The sequence below is a fragment of the Camelus dromedarius genome, unplaced genomic scaffold (genome assembly GCF_036321535.1).
Source record: "Camelus dromedarius isolate mCamDro1 unplaced genomic scaffold, mCamDro1.pat HAP1_SCAFFOLD_121, whole genome shotgun sequence".
Taxonomy (NCBI): domain Eukaryota; kingdom Metazoa; phylum Chordata; class Mammalia; order Artiodactyla; family Camelidae; genus Camelus; species Camelus dromedarius.
Window position 1 is genome coordinate 236900 of NW_026989801.1, and position 23132 is coordinate 260031.

The window sequence follows — 23132 nt, forward strand, 5'->3', positions numbered from 1 at the left end:
TTATTATTTTATCACTTGCTTTTCCATTTGGGAATCCTATGATTCCTATTCTTACCTGCTTTTTCTTAACCCAGGATTCAACAGTGATGTTAGCGTTGGTTTGCACTTGCTTTTCTGTGTCTTCTTCTGATGGAAGGATTTCTGTTCCCCTGTCCTCACAATCATTCACGAGTCCCTCTGCATTATGTAGTCTGCTTAGGATTGACTTTAGCCCAGTTTTTATCTCATCCATTGAGTTTTCTGTTACTATTGGGTTCTTCTTTAGAGTTTCTCTTCCCCTTTTCTGGTATTCTGCCTTTTGTGATTCTGAGGCACTGTGGTTCATCAGTGTTTCCCTCACCTCCATTTTCAGAGCTTGCTCTGCTATCGTTTTGCCGTCTAGTTGTTTGAAAGCTTATTTTTTGGGCCTTCAATCTCTTTGGAACTGAAAATGGTACTTCCTGTTTTTTTTACTATACTTCTTTTACTCTACAGTTCAGGTACTATCATGTATCTAATTTAGACTTATAGGGCTTGGTTAAGTGCAAACTTTAGACTATTTGGTGTATGCAATTCCATGGTATTTCTGTGAGGACAATTTTCCCTAGACCTTGATGCCATGCCCTCTTCCTGTGTGTGTTGTCTGGTATATTTCTAAATCCTGGTGTTGCCTTTTTTGTGATGAACACACCATACTGTTTCAGTTAGTAGAACCTCATTTTTATTACACTAATCTCACAATTCTGAAAGGGCACAGGGCACTTCCTCTAGTGGAAATGAAGCTTCTATAGGTTTTCAGCTCTGCATTGTTCTGTATGTCATTTTGAAGTGTCTCCAAAACAGCCAACATAGAGTGCGCTTGTACTTTCTACTGCCATGGGAATGTCCCAATGTTACCAGTTCTTCCCAGAGCTTCTCTGTCTACAGAAACACCAGTGGAAGCATATGTATGGATGTCATACTTCGGGGCCTGCTGGGATGATCCCGCAGACCGACCTATGTGTCCTTGGTGCAGTACCCTGTCAGTGCCGTCCAAAATGTAGCATCTGCATTTGGGTGATAATGCTGTAAGAAATGCTTCATCTTCTCATGCTGTGGACTTTGACCACTCTTCCTAGTTCTCTCATTCTTGAGTAATGTGTTCACGAAGGCAACCACAGAGCTGTTCCGCATTCTCTGCCTCCAACCAGAGTGTAATCCCAATCCAGGTTATGAATGTAGCAGATCCTAAATCTTTTAATACTGACTTCAAACCCAACACCCCCTCGAACCTTCAGTCCAGATGCATGATACCTCTGAGCCCCACACGTGCTCTATTGGCAAAATGTCAAATTGGACCCTGGTCCTGCAGATGCAGTGGATGTGGCAATAGGACATATCGATAAACTCAACCACACGCGCCAGTGCGGTTGCTGTCTCACTCAGGTCACAGTTCTCTTTGCTCTCTTGAAAGTACCCACCAAAACCCACAACGCACTCTAGATCCCTGAGTTCTGCGAGAGCCATCATCCATAGCCCTATCCCTCTTTTTCCGCTGCCTCTGCTAGCTCAGATTTGGCAGCTCGGATCTTGGTCTCAGATTCAATTGTGGGGATATTTTGAGCTGATTTCTTTGAGTTCTGTCAGCCAAGCATCTGCTGTGCACTCTTCTAACACTCAGCGCATCACCTTCAATCCCATGCCTGCTGCCCGCTTGAGAGTGTGCTTCCAAGGAAAACAGAGTTTCACCTTTGATGCTCCATTACCAGAGGTCAGATCCTGCACTGGTTTCCATTCTCTACTTTGCCTTTTCCTGCTTCCGGTTTTTCTGAGGCCTCATCCTGTCTTTGGAAGTAACAGACCACTCTTAGGCAAGTGTCCTGTGCCAAGGGCTGGGTGAGTGTGTGTTTACAATATTTTGTGTATGGTAGCTAGTGAGAGCAGTTTGCACTGGTTCTCTTCCTACTGGGCATCGACAAATCAACACTTTTCACAAATAATTCACAGAAATTGGATATTTGTTTCGCTCCATTTTCTTTACAGCCATGGTCGGAGGGTTTGTCCGAAGACTCCAGCTTTGACATTATGTTGATAAGTCAGTTGCAGTCTTTAAGAAGGTTAATAGTATCGATTTACGTGTTTTGGGATTTATATGAAAGTGAAGTTAGTTTTTGAAAATTACCAAATCAACCTAGAAACCAGACTTGACAATATGTGTATGATTTTGTCAGCTCTAAGAAAAAAACAGACAGTCTCAATGTAAAATAGCAGTCCAAATGTTTGAAGGGGACATGCCAACTCTTTTCTCTTGAAGCCTCCAACAACAAAAGGAACCATGAAATACCTATTGGAACCATGATATAACCCCCAAACTGGGTTTCCCTTTTGCACCTGGTGCCCTTTACTCCCAATGACACATACTAGGCAATGTTGGCATTTCAAGGGGTAACATTCCTCTCTAGGAATATACAAGAAAATCTAAACAGAATACATAAAATTAGGCTTGATTCCAAAAGCACCTAGAGGCATTTAACTATGAGATACCTGCTGCAGCTGTGCTAGGGTATTAAGAACCAGGTGCTTTTCTATGAGTGCTGAGAAGGCTTAAACATCCGATCATGTTGTGCAAAGCAGTTTAACACAACCAAGTCTGTACCTCCAAGATATAGTGCACCCGGGGCTTGACGGAAGTGAATGACTGCCCAAATAACCTGTGTCTTTAATGTGTTTGGCGATTTTACAGTTCAGTTCACTATCTGACTTCTAATATTTTCCTGTACTGTCTTGAAAAACTGAGGCCTAATTCATATTCAAGTTCATTCAAAGATTCCCCTCACTTCCCACACTCCTTTCAGCACAAAGAATACATAACCGCAGCATTTCCTGAATCTAGGGGAATGTCATCATTTCATTGTGTGAGCTAAGTATTCAATTCGTATCTATTTTAGTCGAGAGTATTTTACCTTTAAGGATTTCACAGTTGTTCACCGAGTGTGAAGGAGGAGGAACTCTGATTCTAGTAGGCGCTTGCTCTCCTCCTACTGGATTCATTGCAGCTCAGGTTCAGATCCTTTGAAATGGATGACTGAGTGGAGTGGAGGGAAGAGCATGTGATTGATAGCTAGGCACAAACGTGGGAATATGCTTACCTGGGCTTCGTGCATTTTGGTCTGAATGATTCGTAAATGCCCCTTGGGAATTGTGGATTCTCACGACCTCTTCCAAGAACATGAGCGCTTTTCTCAACTCTGCCATCTCTTCTCTTTTAGACGTCAGGAATCTTGGACCCGTTCTTGGAGCAGAGAATCGAGTAACTTTCTCAAGGGCACGTTGAATCTCCGTATGTTTCTGCCAGTATCAGCGAGTTTCAGTAGGTCTCACGAATGTCTTTCGAGCCTGGTATGCTCTTGAGATGTCTCCATGCCGATATTCTCCACTGTTGCAGAACAACTTTCATCAATGTGTTCGCACATCTCCTCAATCCATGCAGCCATTGTTTCTGCCAGCTTCTCTCCTTGTCTCCCATAAAGTCGACGTCAACAGGACTGGGCAAGTCTGAAAATAACTCGGAGCCTCACCAGTAAGTTGATGACAGGCAGATCTTCCACTGTCTGCCCTTTCAGATTCTGGGAACTGACCCGTGAACTCAGGTCTCTGGGCAGCAGCAGTATCTCGAACTTACTCAGCTTCCCGAACAAAAGACCTAAGCCAATCTCCACATAGGGCAGCAGACCCACCATCAAACTGATCCACCCACAGAATTCTGCCCAGTTACCTTGGATCCACCAGCAGCAACACGCCTCGTGGTACACACCAACATTCCACCTGGAATCCAACCGGTAACTGCCATCCCCAGTGGTTGATGCAACAAGTCCATGTTGGGGGTGATGCTGCATTATACGAGAGTTTCCTAAGGAAATGTGATTCTATCCACAAGGGTCCCATGGTCCTTTTCTCTTCCCTCTTTCCTTTTGTTCAGATCTGTATACACAGTACAAACGGAGGGAAGTGTGTCCATGATCAGTTTATGGATTCACACCTATTATACTTTCTAACAGTTCACAGTACACAGAGACCCACTCAAGGAAACTCATGTTTGTGTAATATCCATTCACCCAGATTACATATCCGTCTGTTGCTTTCTGCTGAATCACCCAAACTCTCAGGACATGGATCCATTTGTTTCATGGGGGCTGAAATTCCTTGAAATGAAACCAATCCCATCGTGCACTTTCCTGTTTGTCTCTTTTGCTCTTAGTTCAGTTTTGCAGAGCTACTTGTCTTTGTTATAGGCTTATGCCATTTCTTCTCTACGTAGGGTAGAATAAGGCATTCATTCATCCTGTTGGAAGACTTGTAAGTCTATATCCCGTTCTCTGACCCACTCTTATTCAAAACCGTCATTTGGGTTGGCTCACGATATGCACTACTGGATCAGTATCTATGAATAGTAATGCACACGTCTGTTTTTGGAATACAAATGTGTTGAGTACATGCTAACAGCGATAATAGGTCGATGCTTGCTGAAGGATCATTGACATCACGTTGAGTATTTTGTCTTGAATAATCATGGTTGTTTGGTATATGTCAGCCAACTGTAACCTTTTGGTGCTTGTTGGTTTGTCTGATTGTTTTGCAAACACATTAGGCCATGCATCTCTCCTTTTGCTTCAGACAGACAGTCATGTAAGCTGATTCACTTAAGATAGTGCTTAAAATCAACTATGATTTCCTGCTACTCTCTCCCATCTTTAGGATTTTGATGTCCTCCTTGCCTTCTTCTTGTTACTTCTTTGCAACTCAGGCTCTTCTTGCATTTGCCATAATGGTTTTGTTATTTCCATTTCATCTTGCTACTTTTCTACTCAGGGAAGGATTCTCAATTTTTGTTGTAGGATCAGTCTCAAACTGCTGAATTCTTTTAAGGTTTGCCTGTCAGTGAAATTCCCTAGCTCTGCCGTTGTTATAAACGGCGGTCATTTGGCATAGGCTACCCTAGATTGCAGCTTTTTCTCATTCAGGATATGGTCTATGTCCTGGCACTCCTCCCCGTGCTGCAAAATTTCTGCCGAGATATCAGCTGAAACCCCTCTGGAGGTTCTGTTGTGACTAAGTTGCTTTCCTCGTGGTGCATTTTACATCACTGGGATGATCATGAAATTTGTTTATTTGAATTCTACAGCTGCTTGTTGGTCTATTGGTATTCCACCTCTTTTGGATGCTGTGTACTTCCTGAATTCGTATAGATGATACTTTCTTGGCTTTCAGGAAGATTCATTCTGATTTTTCTACAAATTCCTTTTCAGAATTTATTATTTTATCACTTGCTTTTCCATTTGGGAATCCTATGATTCCTATTCTTACCTTCTTTGTCTTAACCCAGGATTCAACAGTGATGTTAGCGTTGGTTTGCACTTGCTTTTCTGTGTCTTCTTCTGATGGAGGGATTTCTGTTCCCCTGTCCTCACAGTCATTCACGAGTCCCTCTGCATTATGTAGTCTGCTTAGGATTGACTTTAGCCCAGTTTTTATCTCATCCATTGAGTTTTCTGATACTATTGTGTTCTTCTTTATAGTTTCTCTTCCCCTTTTCTGGTATTCTGCCTTTTGTGATTCTGAGGCACTGTGGTTCATCAGTGTTTCCCTCACCTCCATTTTCAGAGCTTGCTCTGCTATCGTTTTGCCGTCTAGTTGTTTGAAAGCTTATTTTTTGGGCCTTCAATCTCTTTGGAACTGAAAATGGTACTTCCTGTTTTTTTTACTATACTTCTTTTACTCTACAGTTCAGGTACTATCATGTATCTAATTTAGACTTATAGGGCTTGGTTAAGTGCAAACTTTAGACTATTTGGTGTATGCAATTCCATGGTATTTCTGTGAGGACAATTTTCCCTAGACCTTGATGCCATGCCCTCTTCCTGTGTGTGTTGTCTGGTATATTTCTAAATCCTGGTGTTGCCTTTTTTGTGATGAACACACCATACTGTTTCAGTTAGTAGAACCTCATTTTTATTACACTAATCTCACAATTCTGAAAGGGCACAGGGCACTTCCTCTAGTGGAAATGAAGCTTCTATAGGTTTTCAGCTCTGCATTGTTCTGTATGTCATTTTGAAGTGTCTCCAAAACAGCCAACATAGAGTGCGCTTGTACTTTCTACTGCCATGGGAATGTCCCAATGTTACCAGTTCTTCCCAGAGCTTCTCTGTCTACAGAAACACCAGTGGAAGCATATGTATGGATGTCATACTTCGGGGCCTGCTGGGATGATCCCGCAGACCGACCTATGTGTCCTTGGTGCAGTACCCTGTCAGTGCCGTCCAAAATGTAGCATCTGCATTTGGGTGATAATGCTGTAAGAAATGCTTCATCTTCTCATGCTGTGGACTTTGACCACTCTTCCTAGTTCTCTCATTCTTGAGTAATGTGTTCACGAAGGCAACCACAGAGCTGTTCCGCATTCTCTGCCTCCAACCAGAGTGTAATCCCAATCCAGGTTATGAATGTAGCAGATCCTAAATCTTTTAATACTGACTTCAAACCCAACACCCCCTCGAACCTTCAGTCCAGATGCATGATACCTCTGAGCCCCACACGTGCTCTATTGGCAAAATGTCAAATTGGACCCTGGTCCTGCAGATGCAGTGGATGTGGCAATAGGACATATCGATAAACTCAACCACATGCGCCAGTGCGGTTGCTGTCTCACTCAGGTCACAGTTCTCTTTGCTCTCTTGAAAGTACCCACCAAAACCCACAACGCACTCTAGATCCCTGAGTTCTGCGAGAGCCATCATCCATAGCCCTATCCCTCTTTTTCCGCTGCCTCTGCTAGCTCAGATTTGGCAGCTCGGATCTTGGTCTCAGATTCAATTGTGGGGTTATTTTGAGCTGATTTCTTTGAGTTCTGTCAGCCAAGCATCTGCTGTGCACTCTTCTAACACTCAGCGCATCACCTTCAATCCCATGCCTGCTGCCCGCTTGAGAGTGTGCTTCCAAGGAAAACAGAGTTTCACCTTTGATGCTCCATTACCAGAGGTCAGATCCTGCACTGGTTTCCATTCTCTACTTTGCCTTTTCCTGCTTCCGGTTTTTCTGAGGCCTCATCCTGTCTTTGGAAGTAACAGACCACTCTTAGGCAAGTGTCCTGTGCCAAGGGCTGGGTGAGTGTGTGTTTACAATATTTTGTGTATGGTAGCTAGTGAGAGCAGTTTGCACTGGTTCTCTTCCTACTGGGCATCGACAAATCAACACTTTTCACAAATAATTCACAGAAATTGGATATTTGTTTCGCTCCATTTTCTTTACAGCCATGGTCGGAGGGTTTGTCCGAAGACTCCAGCTTTGACATTATGTTGATAAGTCAGTTGCAGTCTTTAAGAAGGTTAATAGTATCGATTTACGTGTTTTGGGATTTATATGAAAGTGAAGTTAGTTTTTGAAAATTACCAAATCAACCTAGAAACCAGACTTGACAATATGTGTATGATTTTGTCAGCTCTAAGAAAAAAACAGACAGTCTCAATGTAAAATAGCAGTCCAAATGTTTGAAGGGGACATGCCAACTCTTTTCTCTTGAAGCCTCCAACAACAAAAGGAACCATGAAATACCTATTGGAACCATGATATAACCCCCAAACTGGGTTTCCCTTTTGCACCTGGTGCCCTTTACTCCCAATGACACATACTAGGCAATGTTGGCATTTCAAGGGGTAACATTCCTCTCTAGGAATATACAAGAAAATCTAAACAGAATACATAAAATTAGGCTTGATTCCAAAAGCACCTAGAGGCATTTAACTATGAGATACCTGCTGCAGCTGTGCTAGGGTATTAAGAACCAGGTGCTTTTCTATGAGTGCTGAGAAGGCTTAAACATCCGATCATGTTGTGCAAAGCAGTTTAACACAACCAAGTCTGTACCTCCAAGATATAGTGCACCCGGGGCTTGACGGAAGTGAATGACTGCCCAAATAACCTGTGTCTTTAATGTGTTTGGCGATTTTACAGTTCAGTTCACTATCTGACTTCTAATATTTTCCTGTACTGTCTTGAAAAACTGAGGCCTAATTCATATTCAAGTTCATTCAAAGATTCCCCTCACTTCCCACACTCCTTTCAGCACAAAGAATACATAACCGCAGCATTTCCTGAATCTAGGGGAATGTCATCATTTCATTGTGTGAGCTAAGTATTCAATTCGTATCTATTTTAGTCGAGAGTATTTTACCTTTAAGGATTTCACAGTTGTTCACCGAGTGTGAAGGAGGAGGAACTCTGATTCTAGTAGGCGCTTGCTCTCCTCCTACTGGATTCATTGCAGCTCAGGTTCAGATCCTTTGAAATGGATGACTGAGTGGAGTGGAGGGAAGTGCATGTGATTGATAGCTAGGCACAAACGTGGGAATATGCTTACCTGGGCTTCGTGCATTTTGGTCTGAATGATTCGTAAATGCCCCTTGGGAATTGTGGATTCTCACGACCTCTTCCAAGAACATGAGCGCTTTTCTCAACTCTGCCATCTCTTCTCTTTTAGACGTCAGGAATCTTGGACCCGTTCTTGGAGCAGAGAATCGAGTAACTTTCTCAAGGGCACGTTGAATCTCCGTATGTTTCTGCCAGTATCAGCGAGTTTCAGTAGGTCTCACGAATGTCTTTCGAGCCTGGTATGCTCTTGAGATGTCTCCATGCCGATATTCTCCACTGTTGCAGAACAACTTTCATCAATGTGTTCGCACATCTCCTCAATCCATGCAGCCATTGTTTCTGCCAGATTCTCTCCTTGTCTCCCATAAAGTCGACGTCAACAGGACTGGGCAAGTCTGAAAATAACTCGGAGCCTCACCAGTAAGTTGATGACAGGCAGATCTTCCACTGTCTGCCCTTTCAGATTCTGGGAACTGACCCGTGAACTCAGGTCTCTGGGCAGCAGCAGTAACTCGAACTTACTCAGCTTCCCGAACAAAAGTCCTAAGCCAATCTCCACATAGGGCAGCAGACCCACCATCAAACTGATCCACCCACAGAATTCTGCCCAGTTACCTTGGATCCACCAGCAGCAACACGCCTCGTGGTACACACCAACATTCCACCTGGAATCCAACCGGTAACTGCCATCCCCAGTGGTTGATGCAACAAGTCCATGTTGGGGGTGATGCTGCATTATACGAGAGTTTCCTAAGGAAATGTGATTCTATCCACAAGGGTCCCATGGTCCTTTTCTCTTCCCTCTTTCCTTTTGTTCAGATCTGTATACACAGTACAAACGGAGGGAAGTGTGTCCATGATCAGTTTATGGATTCACACCTATTATACTTTCTAACAGTTCACAGTACACAGAGACCCACTCAAGGAAACTCATGTTTGTGTAATATCCATTCACCCAGATTACATATCCGTCTGTTGCTTTCTGCTGAATCACCCAAACTCTCAGGACATGGATCCATTTGTTTCATGGGGGCTGAAATTCCTTGAAATGAAACCAATCCCAACGTGCACTTTCCTGTTTGTCTCTTTTGCACTTAGTTCAGTTTAGCAGAGCTACTTGTCTTTGTCATAGGCTTATGCCATTTCTTCTCTACGTAGGGTAGAATAAGGCATTCATTCATCCTGTTGGAAGACTTGTAAGTCTATATCCCGTTCTCTGACCCACTCTTATTCAAAACCGTCATTTGGGTTGGCTCACGATATGCACTACTGGATCAGTATCTATGAATAGTAATGCACACGTCTGTTTTTGGAATACAAATGTGTTGAGTACATGCTAACAGCGATAATAGGTCGATGCGTGCTGAAGGATCATTGACATCACGTTGAGTATTTTGTCTTGAATAATCATGGTTGTTTGGTATATGTCAGCCAACTGTAACCTTTTGGTGCTTGTTGGTTTGTCTGATTGTTTTGCAAACACATTAGGCCATGCATCTCTCTTTTTGCTTCAGACAGACAGTCATGTAAGCTGATTCACTTAAGATAGTGCTTAAAATCAACTATGATTTCCTGCTACTCTCTCCCATCTTTAGGATTTTGATGTCCTCCTTGCCTTCTTCTTGTTACTTCTTTGCAACTCAGGCTCTTCTTGCATTTGCCATAATGGTTTTGTTATTTCCATTTCATCTTTCTACTTTTCTACTCAGGGTAGGATTCTCAATTTTTGTTGTAGGATCAGTCTCAAACTGCTGAATTCTTTTAAGGTTTGCCTGTAAGTGATATTCCCTAGATCTGCCGTTGTTATAAACGGCGGTCATTTGGCATAGGCTACCCTAGATTGCAGCTTTTTCTCATTCAGGATATGGTCTATGTCCTGGCACTCCTCCCCGTGCTGCAAAATTTCTGCCGAGATATCAGCTGAAACCCCTCTGGAGGTTCTGTTGTGACTAAGTTGCTTTCCTCGTGGTGCATTTTACATCACTGGGATGATCATGAAATTTGTTTATTTGAATTCTACAGCTGCTTGTTGGTCTATTGGTATTCCACCTCTTTTGGATGCTGTGTACTTCCTGAATTCGTATAGATGATTCTTTCTTGGCTTTCAGCAAGTTTCATTCTGATTTTTCTACAAATTCCTTTTCAGAATTTATTATTTTATCACTTGCTTTTCCATTTGGGAATCCTATGATTCCTATTCTTACCTGCTTTTTCTTAACCCAGGATTCAACAGTGATGTTAGCGTTGGTTTGCACTTGCTTTTCTGTGTCTTCTTCTGATGGAAGGATTTCTGTTCCCCTGTCCTCACAATCATTCACGAGTCCCTCTGCATTATGTAGTCTGCTTAGGATTGACTTTAGCCCAGTTTTTATCTCATCCATTGAGTTTTCTGATACTATTGGGTTCTCCTTTAGAGTTTCTCTTCCCCTTTTCTGGTATTCTGCCTTTTGTGATTCTGAGGCACTGTGGTTCATCAGTGTTTCCCTCACCTCCATTTTCAGAGCTTGCTCTGCTATCGTTTTGCCGTCTAGTTGTTTGAAAGCTTATTTTTTGGGCCTTCAATCTCTTTGGAACTGAAAATGGTACTTCCTGTTTTTTTTACTATACTTCTTTTACTCTACAGTTCAGGTACTATCATGTATCTAATTTAGACTTATAGGGCTTGGTTAAGTGCAAACTTTAGACTATTTGGTGTATGCAATTCCATGGTATTTCTGTGAGGACAATTTTCCCTAGACCTTGATGCCATGCCCTCTTCCTGTGTGTGTTGTCTGGTATATTTCTAAATCCTGGTGTTGCCTTTTTTGTGATGAACACACCATACTGTTTCAGTTAGTAGAACCTCATTTTTATTACACTAATCTCACAATTCTGAAAGGGCACATGGCACTTCCTCTAGTGGAAATGAAGGTTCTATAGGTTTTCAGCTCTGCATTGTTCTGTATGTCATTTTGAAGTGTCTCCAAAACAGCCAACATAGAGTGCGCTTGTACTTTCTACTGCCATGGGAATGTCCCAATGTTACCAGTTCTTCCCAGAGCTTCTCTGTCTACAGAAACACCAGTGGAAGCATATGTATGGATGTCATACTTCGGGGCCTGCTGGGATGATCCCGCAGACCGACCTATGTGTCCTTGGTGCAGTACCCTGTCAGTGCCGTCCAAAATGTAGCATCTGCATTTGGGTGATAATGCTGTAAGAAATGCTTCATCTTCTCATGCTGTGGACTTTGACCACTCTTCCTAGTTCTCTCATTCTTGAGTAATGTGTTCACGAAGGCAACCACAGAGCTGTTCCGCATTCTCTGCCTCCAACCAGAGTGTAATCCCAATCCAGGTTATGAATGTAGCAGATCCTAAATCTTTTAATACTGACTTCAAACCCAACACCCCCTCGAACCTTCAGTCCAGATGCATGATACCTCTGAGCCCCACACGTGCTCTATTGGCAAAATGTCAAATTGGACCCTGGTCCTGCAGATGCAGTGGATGTGGCAATAGGACATATCGATAAACTCAACCACACGCGCCAGTGCGGTTGCTGTCTCACTCAGGTCACAGTTCTCTTTGCTCTCTTGAAAGTACCCACCAAAACCCACAACGCACTCTAGATCCCTGAGTTCTGCGAGAGCCATCATCCATAGCCCTATCCCTCTTTTTCCGCTGCCTCTGCTAGCTCAGATTTGGCAGCTCGGATCTTGGTCTCAGATTCAATTGTGGGGATATTTTGAGCTGATTTCTTTGAGTTCTGTCAGCCAAGCATCTGCTGTGCACTCTTCTAACACTCAGCGCATCACCTTCAATCCCATGCCTGCTGCCCGCTTGAGAGTGTGCTTCCAAGGAAAACAGAGTTTCACCTTTGATGCTCCATTACCAGAGGTCAGATCCTGCACTGGTTTCCATTCTCTACTTTGCCTTTTCCTGCTTCCGGTTTTTCTGAGGCCTCATCCTGTCTTTGGAAGTAACAGACCACTCTTAGGCAAGTGTCCTGTGCCAAGGGCTGGGTGAGTGTGTGTTTACAATATTTTGTGTATGGTAGCTAGTGAGAGCAGTTTGCACTGGTTCTCTTCCTACTGGGCATCGACAAATCAACACTTTTCACAAATAATTCACAGAAATTGGATATTTGTTTCGCTCCATTTTCTTTACAGCCATGGTCGGAGGGTTTGTCCGAAGACTCCAGCTTTGACATTATGTTGATAAGTCAGTTGCAGTCTTTAAGAAGGTTAATAGTATCGATTTACGTGTTTTGGGATTTATATGAAAGTGAAGTTAGTTTTTGAAAATTACCAAATCAACCTAGAAACCAGACTTGACAATATGTGTATGATTTTGTCAGCTCTAAGAAAAAAACAGACAGTCTCAATGTAAAATAGCAGTCCAAATGTTTGAAGGGGACATGCCAACTCTTTTCTCTTGAAGCCTCCAACAACAAAAGGAACCATGAAATACCTATTGGAACCATGATATAACCCCCAAACTGGGTTTCCCTTTTGCACCTGGTGCCCTTTACTCCCAATGACACATACTAGGCAATGTTGGCATTTCAAGGGGTAACATTCCTCTCTAGGAATATACAAGAAAATCTAAACAGAATACATAAAATTAGGCTTGATTCCAAAAGCACCTAGAGGCATTTAACTATGAGATACCTGCTGCAGCTGTGCTAGGGTATTAAGAACCAGGTGCTTTTCTATGAGTGCTGAGAAGGCTTAAACATCCGATCATGTTGTGCAAAGCAGTTTAACACAACCAAGTCTGTACCTCCAAGATATAGTGCACCCGGGGCTTGACGGAAGTGAATGACTGCCCAAATAACCTGTGTCTTTAATGTGTTTGGCGATTTTACAGTTCAGTTCACTATCTGACTTCTAATATTTTCCTGTACTGTCTTGAAAAACTGAGGCCTAATTCATATTCAAGTTCATTCAAAGATTCCCCTCACTTCCCACACTCCTTTCAGCACAAAGAATACATAACCGCAGCATTTCCTGAATCTAGGGGAATGTCATCATTTCATTGTGTGAGCTAAGTATTCAATTCGTATCTATTTTAGTCGAGAGTATTTTACCTTTAAGGATTTCACAGTTGTTCACCGAGTGTGAAGGAGGAGGAACTCTGATTCTAGTAGGCGCTTGCTCTCCTCCTACTGGATTCATTGCAGCTCAGGTTCAGATCCTTTGAAATGGATGACTGAGTGGAGTGGAGGGAAGAGCATGTGATTGATAGCTAGGCACAAACGTGGGAATATGCTTACCTGGGCTTCGTGCATTTTGGTCTGAATGATTCGTAAATGCCCCTTGGGAATTGTGGATTCTCACGACCTCTTCCAAGAACATGAGCGCTTTTCTCAACTCTGCCATCTCTTCTCTTTTAGACGTCAGGAATCTTGGACCCGTTCTTGGAGCAGAGAATCGAGTAACTTTCTCAAGGGCACGTTGAATCTCCGTATGTTTCTGCCAGTATCAGCGAGTTTCAGTAGGTCTCACGAATGTCTTTCGAGCCTGGTATGCTCTTGAGATGTCTCCATGCCGATATTCTCCACTGTTGCAGAACAACTTTCATCAATGTGTTCGCACATCTCCTCAATCCATGCAGCCATTGTTTCTGCCAGCTTCTCTCCTTGTCTCCCATAAAGTCGACGTCAACAGGACTGGGCAAGTCTGAAAATAACTCGGAGCCTCACCAGTAAGTTGATGACAGGCAGATCTTCCACTGTCTGCCCTTTCAGATTCTGGGAACTGACCCGTGAACTCAGGTCTCTGGGCAGCAGCAGTATCTCGAACTTACTCAGCTTCCCGAACAAAAGACCTAAGCCAATCTCCACATAGGGCAGCAGACCCACCATCAAACTGATCCACCCACAGAATTCTGCCCAGTTACCTTGGATCCACCAGCAGCAACACGCCTCGTGGTACACACCAACATTCCACCTGGAATCCAACCGGTAACTGCCATCCCCAGTGGTTGATGCAACAAGTCCATGTTGGGGGTGATGCTGCATTATACGAGAGTTTCCTAAGGAAATGTGATTCTATCCACAAGGGTCCCATGGTCCTTTTCTCTTCCCTCTTTCCTTTTGTTCAGATCTGTATACACAGTACAAACGGAGGGAAGTGTGTCCATGATCAGTTTATGGATTCACACCTATTATAATTTCTAACAGTTCACAGTACACAGAGACCCACTCAAGGAAACTCATGTTTGTGTAATATCCATTCACCCAGATTACATATCCGTCTGTTGCTTTCTGCTGAATCACCCAAACTCTCAGGACATGGATCCATTTGTTTCATGGGGGCTGAAATTCCTTGAAATGAAACCAATCCCAACGTGCACTTTCCTGTTTGTCTCTTTTGCACTTAGTTCAGTTTTGCAGAGCTACTTGTCTTTGTTATAGGCTTATGCCATTTCTTCTCTATGTAGTGTAGAATAAGGCATTCATTCATCCTGTTGGAATACTTGTAAGTCTATATCCCGTTCTCTGACCCACTCTTATTCAAAACCGTCATTTGGGTTGGCTCACGATATGCACTACTGGATCAGTATCTATGAATAGTAATGCACACGTCTGTTTTTGGAATACAAATGTGTTGAGTACATGCTAACAGCGATAATAGGTCGATGCTTGCTGAAGGATCATTGACATCACGTTGAGTATTTTGTCTTGAATAATCATGGTTGTTTGGTATATGTCAGCCAACTGTAACCTTTTGGTGCTTGTTGGTTTGTCTGATTGTTTTGCAAACACATTAGGCCATGCATCTCTCCTTTTGCTTCAGACAGACAGTCATGTAAGCTGATTCACTTAAGATAGTGCTTAAAATCAACTATGATTTCCTGCTACTCTCTCCCATCTTTAGGATTTTGATGTCCTCCTTGCCTTCTTCTTGTTACTTCTTTGCAACTCAGGCTCTTCTTGCATTTGCCATAATGGTTTTGTTATTTCCATTTCATCTTGCTACTTTTCTACTCAGGGAAGGATTCTCAATTTTTGTTGTAGGATCAGTCTCAAACTGCTGAATTCTTTTAAGGTTTGCCTGTCAGTGAAATTCCCTAGCTCTGCCGTTGTTATAAACGGCGGTCATTTGGCATAGGCTACCCTAGATTGCAGCTTTTTCTCATTCAGGATATGGTCTATGTCCTGGCACTCCTCCCCGTGCTGCAAAATTTCTGCCGAGATATCAGCTGAAACCCCTCTGGAGGTTCTGTTGTGACTAAGTTGCTTTCCTCGTGGTGCATTTTACATCACTGGGATGATCATGAAATTTGTTTATTTGAATTCTACAGCTGCTTGTTGGTCTATTGGTATTCCACCTCTTTTGGATGCTGTGTACTTCCTGAATTCGTATAGATGATACTTTCTTGGCTTTCAGGAAGATTCATTCTGATTTTTCTACAAATTCCTATTCAGAATTTATTATTTTATCACTTGCTTTTCCATTTGGGAATCCTATGATTCCTATTCTTACCTTCTTTGTCTTAACCCAGGATTCAACAGTGATGTTAGCGTTGGTTTGCACTTGCTTTTCTGTGTCTTCTTCTGATGGAGGGATTTCTGTTCCCCTGTCCTCACAGTCATTCACGAGTCCCTCTGCATTATGTAGTCTGCTTAGGATTGACTTTAGCCCAGTTTTTATCTCATCCATTGAGTTTTCTGATACTATTTGGTTCTTCTTTAGAGTTTCTCTTCCCCTTTTCTGGTATTCTGCCTTTTGTGATTCTGAGGCACTGTGGTTCATCAGTGTTTCCCTCACCTCCATTTTCAGAGCTTGCTCTGGTATCGTTTTGCCGTCTAGTTGTTTGAAAGCTTATTTTTTGGGCCTTCAATCTCTTTGGAACTGAAAATGGTACTTCCTGTTTTTTTTACTATACTTTTTTACTCTACAGTTCAGGTACTATCATGTATCTAATTTAGACTTATAGGGCTTGGTTAAGTGCAAACTTTAGACTATTTGGTGTATGCAATTCCATGGTATTTCTGTGAGGACAATTTTCCCTAGACCTTGATGCCATGCCCTCTTCCTGTGTGTGTTGTCTGGTATATTTCTAAATCCTGGTGTTGCCTTTTTTGTGATGAACACACCATACTGTTTCAGTTAGTAGAACCTCATTTTTATTACACTAATCTCACAATTCTGAAAGGGCACAGGGCACTTCCTCTAGTGGAAATGTAGCTTCTATAGGTTTTCAGCTTTGCATTGTTCTGTATGTCATTTTGAAGTGTCTCCAAAACAGCCAACATAGAGTGCGCTTGTACTTTCTACTGCCATGGGAATGTCCCAATGTTACCAGTTCTTCCCAGAGCTTCTCTGTCTACAGAAACACCAGTGGAAGCATATGTATGGATGTCATACTTCGGGGCCTGCTGGGATGATCCCGCAGACCGACCTATGTGTCCTTGGTGCAGTACCCTGTCAGTGCCGTCCAAAATGTAGCATGTGCATTTGGGTGATAATGCTGTAAGAAATGCTTCATCTTCTCATGCTGTGGACTTTGACCACTCTTCCTAGTTCTCTCATTCTTGAGTAATGTGTTCACGAAGGCAACCACAGAGCTGTTCCGCATTCTCTGCCTCCAACCAGAGTGTAATCCCAATCCAGGTTATGAATGTAGCAGATCCTAAATCTTTTAATACTGACTTCAAACCCAACACCCCCTCGAACCTTCAGTCCAGATGCATGATACCTCTGAGCCCCACACGTGCTCTATTGGCAAAATGTCAAATTGGACCCTGGTCCTGCAGATGCAGTGGATGTGGCAATAGGACATATCGATAAACTCAACCACACGCGCCAGTGCGGTTGCTGTCTCACTCAGGTCACAGTTCTCTTTGCTCTCTTGAAAGTACCCACCAAAACCCACAACGCACTCTAGATCCCTGAGTTCTGCGAGAGCCATCATCCATAGCCCTATCCCTCTTTTTCCGCTGCCTCTGCTAGCTCAGATTTGGCAGCTCGGATCTTGGTCTCAGATTCAATTGTGGGGATATTTTGAGCTGATTTCTTTGAGTTCTGTCAGCCAAGCATCTGCTGTGCACTCTTCTAACACTCAGCGCATCACCTTCAATCCCATGCCTGCTGCCCGCTTGAGAGTGTGCTTCCAAGGAAAACAGAGTTTCACCTTTGATGCTCCATTACCAGAGGTCAGATCCTGCACTGGTTTCCATTCTCTACTTTGCCTTTTCCTGCTTCCGGTTTTTCTGAGGCCTCATCCTGTCTTTGGAAGTAACAGACCACTCTTAGGCAAGTGTCCTGTGCCAAGGGCTGGGTGAGTGTGTGTTTACAATATTTTGTGTATGGTAGCTAGTGAGAGCAGTTTGCACTGGTTCTCTTCCTACTGGGCATCGACAAATCAACACTTTTCACAAATAATTCACAGAAATTGGATATTTGTTTCGCTCCATTTTCTTTACAGCCATGGTCGGAGGGTTTGTCCGAAGACTCCAGCTTTGACATTATGTTGATAAGTCAGTTGCAGTCTTTAAGAAGGTTAATAGTATCGATTTACGTGTTTTGGGATTTATATGAAAGTGAAGTTAGTTTTTGAAAATTACCAAATCAACCTAGAAACCAGACTTGACAATATGTGTATGATTTTGTCAGCTCTAAGAAAAAAACAGACAGTCTCAATGTAAAATAGCAGTCCAAATGTTTGAAGGGGACATGCCAACTCTTTTCTCTTGAAGCCTCCAACAACAAAAGGAACCATGAAATACCTATTGGAACCATGATATAACCCCCAAACTGGGTTTCCCTTTTGCACCTGGTGCCCTTTACTCCCAATGACACATACTAGGCAATGTTGGCATTTCAAGGGGTAACATTCCTCTCTAGGAATATACAAGAAAATCTAAACAGAATACATAAAATTAGGCTTGATTCCAAAAGCACCTAGAGGCATTTAACTATGAGATACCTGCTGCAGCTGTGCTAGGGTATTAAGAACCAGGTGCTTTTCTATGAGTGCTGAGAAGGCTTAAACATCCGATCATGTTGTGCAAAGCAGTTTAACACAACCAAGTCTGTACCTCCAAGATATAGTGCACCCGGGGCTTGACGGAAGTGAATGACTGCCCAAATAACCTGTGTCTTTAATGTGTTTGGCGATTTTACAGTTCAGTTCACTATCTGACTTCTAATATTTTCCTGTACTGTCTTGAAAAACTGAGGCCTAATTCATATTCAAGTTCATTCAAAGATTCCCCTCACTTCCCACACTCCTTTCAGCACAAAGAATACATAACCGCAGCATTTCCTGAATCTAGGGGAATGTCATCATTTCATTGTGTGAGCTAAGTATTCAATTCGTATCTATTTTAGTCGAGAGTATTTTACCTTTAAGGATTTCACAGTTGTTCACCGAGTGTGAAGGAGGAGGAACTCTGATTCTAGTAGGCGCTTGCTCTCCTCCTACTGGATTCATTGCAGCTCAGGTTCAGATCCTTTGAAATGGATGACTGAGTGGAGTGGAGGGAAGAGCATGTGATTGATAGCTAGGCACAAACGTGGGAATATGCTTACCTGGGCTTCGTGCATTTTGGTCTGAATGATTCGTAAATGCCCCTTGGGAATTGTGGATTCTCACGACCTCTTCCAAGAACATGAGCGCTTTTCTCAACTCTGCCATCTCTTCTCTTTTAGACGTCAGGAATCTTGGACCCGTTCTTGGAGCAGAGAATCGAGTAACTTTCTCAAGGGCACGTTGAATCTCCGTATGTTTCTGCCAGTATCAGCGAGTTTCAGTAGGTCTCACGAATGTCTTTCGAGCCTGGTATGCTCTAGAGATGTCTCCATGCCGATATTCTCCACTGTTGCAGAACAACTTTCATCAATGTGTTCGCACATCTCCTCAATCCATGCAGCCATTGTTTCTGCCAGATTCTCTCCTTGTCTCTCATAAAGTCGACGTCAACAGGACTGGGCAAGTCTGAAAATAACTCGGAGCCTCACCAGTAAGTTGATGACAGGCAGATCTTCCACTGTCTGCCCTTTCAGATTCTGGGAACTGACCCGTGAACTCAGGTCTCTGGGCAGCAGCAGTAACTCGAACTTACTCAGCTTTCCGAACAAAAGTCCTAAGCCAATCTCCACATAGGGCAGCAGACCCACCATCAAACTGATCCACCCACAGAATTCTGCCCAGTTACCTTGGATCCACCAGCAGCAACACGCCTCGTGGTACACACCAACATTCCACCTGGAATCCAACCGGTAACTGCCATCCCCAGTGGTTGATGCAACAAGTCCATGTTGGGGGTGATGCTGCATTATACGAGAGTTTCCTAAGGAAATGTGATTCTATCCACAAGGGTCCCATGGTCCTTTTCTCTTCCCTCTTTCCTTTTGTTCAGATCTGTATACACAGTACAAACGGAGGGAAGTGTGTCCATGATCAGTTTATGGATTCACACCTATTATACATTCTAACAGTTCAGAGTACACAGAGACCCACTCAAGGAAACTCATGTTTGTGTAATATCCATTCACCCAGATTACATATCCGTCTGTTGCTTTCTGCTGAATCACCCAAACACTCAGGACATGGATCCATTTATTTCATGGGGGCTGAAATTCCTTGAAATGAAACCAATCCCAACGTGCACTTTCCTGTTTGTCTCTTTTGCCCTTAGTTCAGTTTTGCAGAGCTACTTGTCTTTGTTATAGGCTTATGCCATTTCTTCTCTACGTAGGGTAGAATAAGGCATTCATTCATCCTGTTGGAAGACTTGTAAGTCTATATCCCGTTCTCTGACCCACTCTTATTCAAAACCGTCATTTGGGTTGGCTCACGATATGCACTACTGGATCATTATCTATGAATAGTAATGCACACGTCTGTTTTTGGAATACAAATGTGTTGAGTACATGCTAACAGCGATAATAGGTCGATGCGTGCTGAAGGATCATTGACATCACGTTGAGTATTTTGTCTTGAATAATCATGGTTGTTTGGTATATGTCAGCCAACTGTAACCTTTTGGTGCTTGTTGGTTTGTCTGATTGTTTTGCAAACACATTAGGCCATGCATCTCTCTTTTTGCTTCAGACAGACAGTCATGTAAGCTGATTCACTTAAGATAGTGCTTAAAATCAACTATGATTTCCTGCTACTCTCTCCCATCTTTAGGATTTTGATGTCCTCCTTGCCTTCTTCTTGTTACTTCTTTGCAACTCAGGCTCTTCTTGCATTTGCCATAATGGTTTTGTTATTTCCATTTCATCTTTCTACTTTTCTACTCAGGGTAGGATTCTCAATTTTTGTTGTAGGATCAGTCTCAAACTGCTGAATTCTTTTAAGGTTTGCCTGTAAGTGATATTCCCTAGATCTGCCGTTGTTATAAACGGCGGTCATTTGGCATAGGCTACCCTAGATTGCAGCTTTTTCTCATTCAGGATATGGTCTATGTCCTGGCACTCCTCCCCGTGCTGCAAAATTTCTGCCGAGATATCAGCTGAAACCCCTCTGGAGGTTCTGTTGTGACTAAGTTGCTTTCCTCGTGGTGCATTTTACATCACTGGGATGATCATGAAATTTGTTTATTTGAATTCTACAGCTGCTTGTTGGTCTATTGGTATTCCACCTCTTTTGGATGCTGTGTACTTCCTGAATTCGTATAGATGATTCTTTCTTGGCTTTCAGCAAGTTTCATTCTGATTTTTCTACAAATTCCTTTTCAGAATTTATTATTTTATCACTTGCTTTTCCATTTGGGAATCCTATGATTCCTATTCTTACCTGCTTTTTCTTAACCCAGGATTCAACAGTGATGTTAGCGTTGGTTTGCACTTGCTTTTCTGTGTCTTCTTCTGATGGAAGGATTTCTGTTCCCCTGTCCTCACAATCATTCACGAGTCCCTCTGCATTATGTAGTCTGCTTAGGATTGACTTTAGCCCAGTTTTTATCTCATCCATTGAGTTTTCTGATACTATTGGGTTCTTCTTTAGAGTTTCTCTTCCCCTTTTCTGGTATTCTGCCTTTTGTGATTCTGAGGCACTGTGGTTCATCAGTGTTTCCCTCACCTCCATTTTCAGAGCTTGCTCTGCTATCGTTTTGCCGTCTAGTTGTTTGAAAGCTTATTTTTTGGGCCTTCAATCTCTTTGGAACTGAAAATGGTACTTCCTGTTTTTTTTTACTATACTTCTTTTACTCTACAGTTCAGGTACTATCATGTATCTAATTTAGACTTATAGGGCTTGGTTAAGTGCAAACTTTAGACTATTTGGTGTATGCAATTCCATGGTATTTCTGTGAGGACAATTTTCCCTAGACCTTGATGCCATGCCCTCTTCCTGTGTGTGTTGTCTGGTATATTTCTAAATCCTGGTGTTGCCTTTTTTGTGATGAACACACCATACTGTTTCAGTTAGTAGAACCTCATTTTTATTACACTAATCTCACAATTCTGAAAGGGCACAGGGCACTTCCTCTAGTGGAAATGAAGCTTCTATAGGTTTTCAGCTCTGCATTGTTCTGTATGTCATTTTGAAGTGTCTCCAAAACAGCCAACATAGAGTGCGCTTGTACTTTCTACTGCCATGGGAATGTCCCAATGTTACCAGTTCTTCCCAGAGCTTCTCTGTCTACAGAAACACCAGTGGAAGCATATGTATGGATGTCATACTTCGGGGCCTGCTGGGATGATCCCGCAGACCGACCTATGTGTCCTTGGTGCAGTACCCTGTCAGTGCCGTCCAAAATGTAGCATCTGCATTTGGGTGATAATGCTGTAAGAAATGCTTCATCTTCTCATGCTGTGGACTTTGACCACTCTTCCTAGTTCTCTCATTCTTGAGTAATGTGTTCACGAAGGCAACCACAGAGCTGTTCCGCATTCTCTGCCTCCAACCAGAGTGTAATCCCAATCCAGGTTATGAATGTAGCAGATCCTAAATCTTTTAATACTGACTTCAAACCCAACACCCCCTCGAACCTTCAGTCCAGATGCATGATACCTCTGAGCCCCACACGTGCTCTATTGGCAAAATGTCAAATTGGACCCTGGTCCTGCAGATGCAGTGGATGTGGCAATAGGACATATCGATAAACTCAACCACACGCGCCAGTGCGGTTGCTGTCTCACTCAGGTCACAGTTCTCTTTGCTCTCTTGAAAGTACCCACCAAAACCCACAACGCACTCTAGATCCCTGAGTTCTGCGAGAGCCATCATCCATAGCCCTATCCCTCTTTTTCCGCTGCCTCTGCTAGCTCAGATTTGGCAGCTCGGATCTTGGTCTCAGATTCAATTGTGGGGATATTTTGAGCTGATTTCTTTGAGTTCTGTCAGCCAAGCATCTGCTGTGCACTCTTCTAACACTCAGCGCATCACCTTCAATCCCATGCCTGCTGCCCGCTTGAGAGTGTGCTTCCAAGGAAAACAGAGTTTCACCTTTGATGCTCCATTACCAGAGGTCAGATCCTGCACTGGTTTCCATTCTCTACTTTGCCTTTTCCTGCTTCCGGTTTTTCTGAGGCCTCATCCTGTCTTTGGAAGTAACAGACCACTCTTAGGCAAGTGTCCTGTGCCAAGGGCTGGGTGAGTGTGTGTTTACAATATTTTGTGTATGGTAGCTAGTGAGAGCAGTTTGCACTGGTTCTCTTCCTACTGGGCATCGACAAATCAACACTTTTCACAAATAATTCACAGAAATTGGATATTTGTTTCGCTCCATTTTCTTTACAGCCATGGTCGGAGGGTTTGTCCGAAGACTCCAGCTTTGACATTATGTTGATAAGTCAGTTGCAG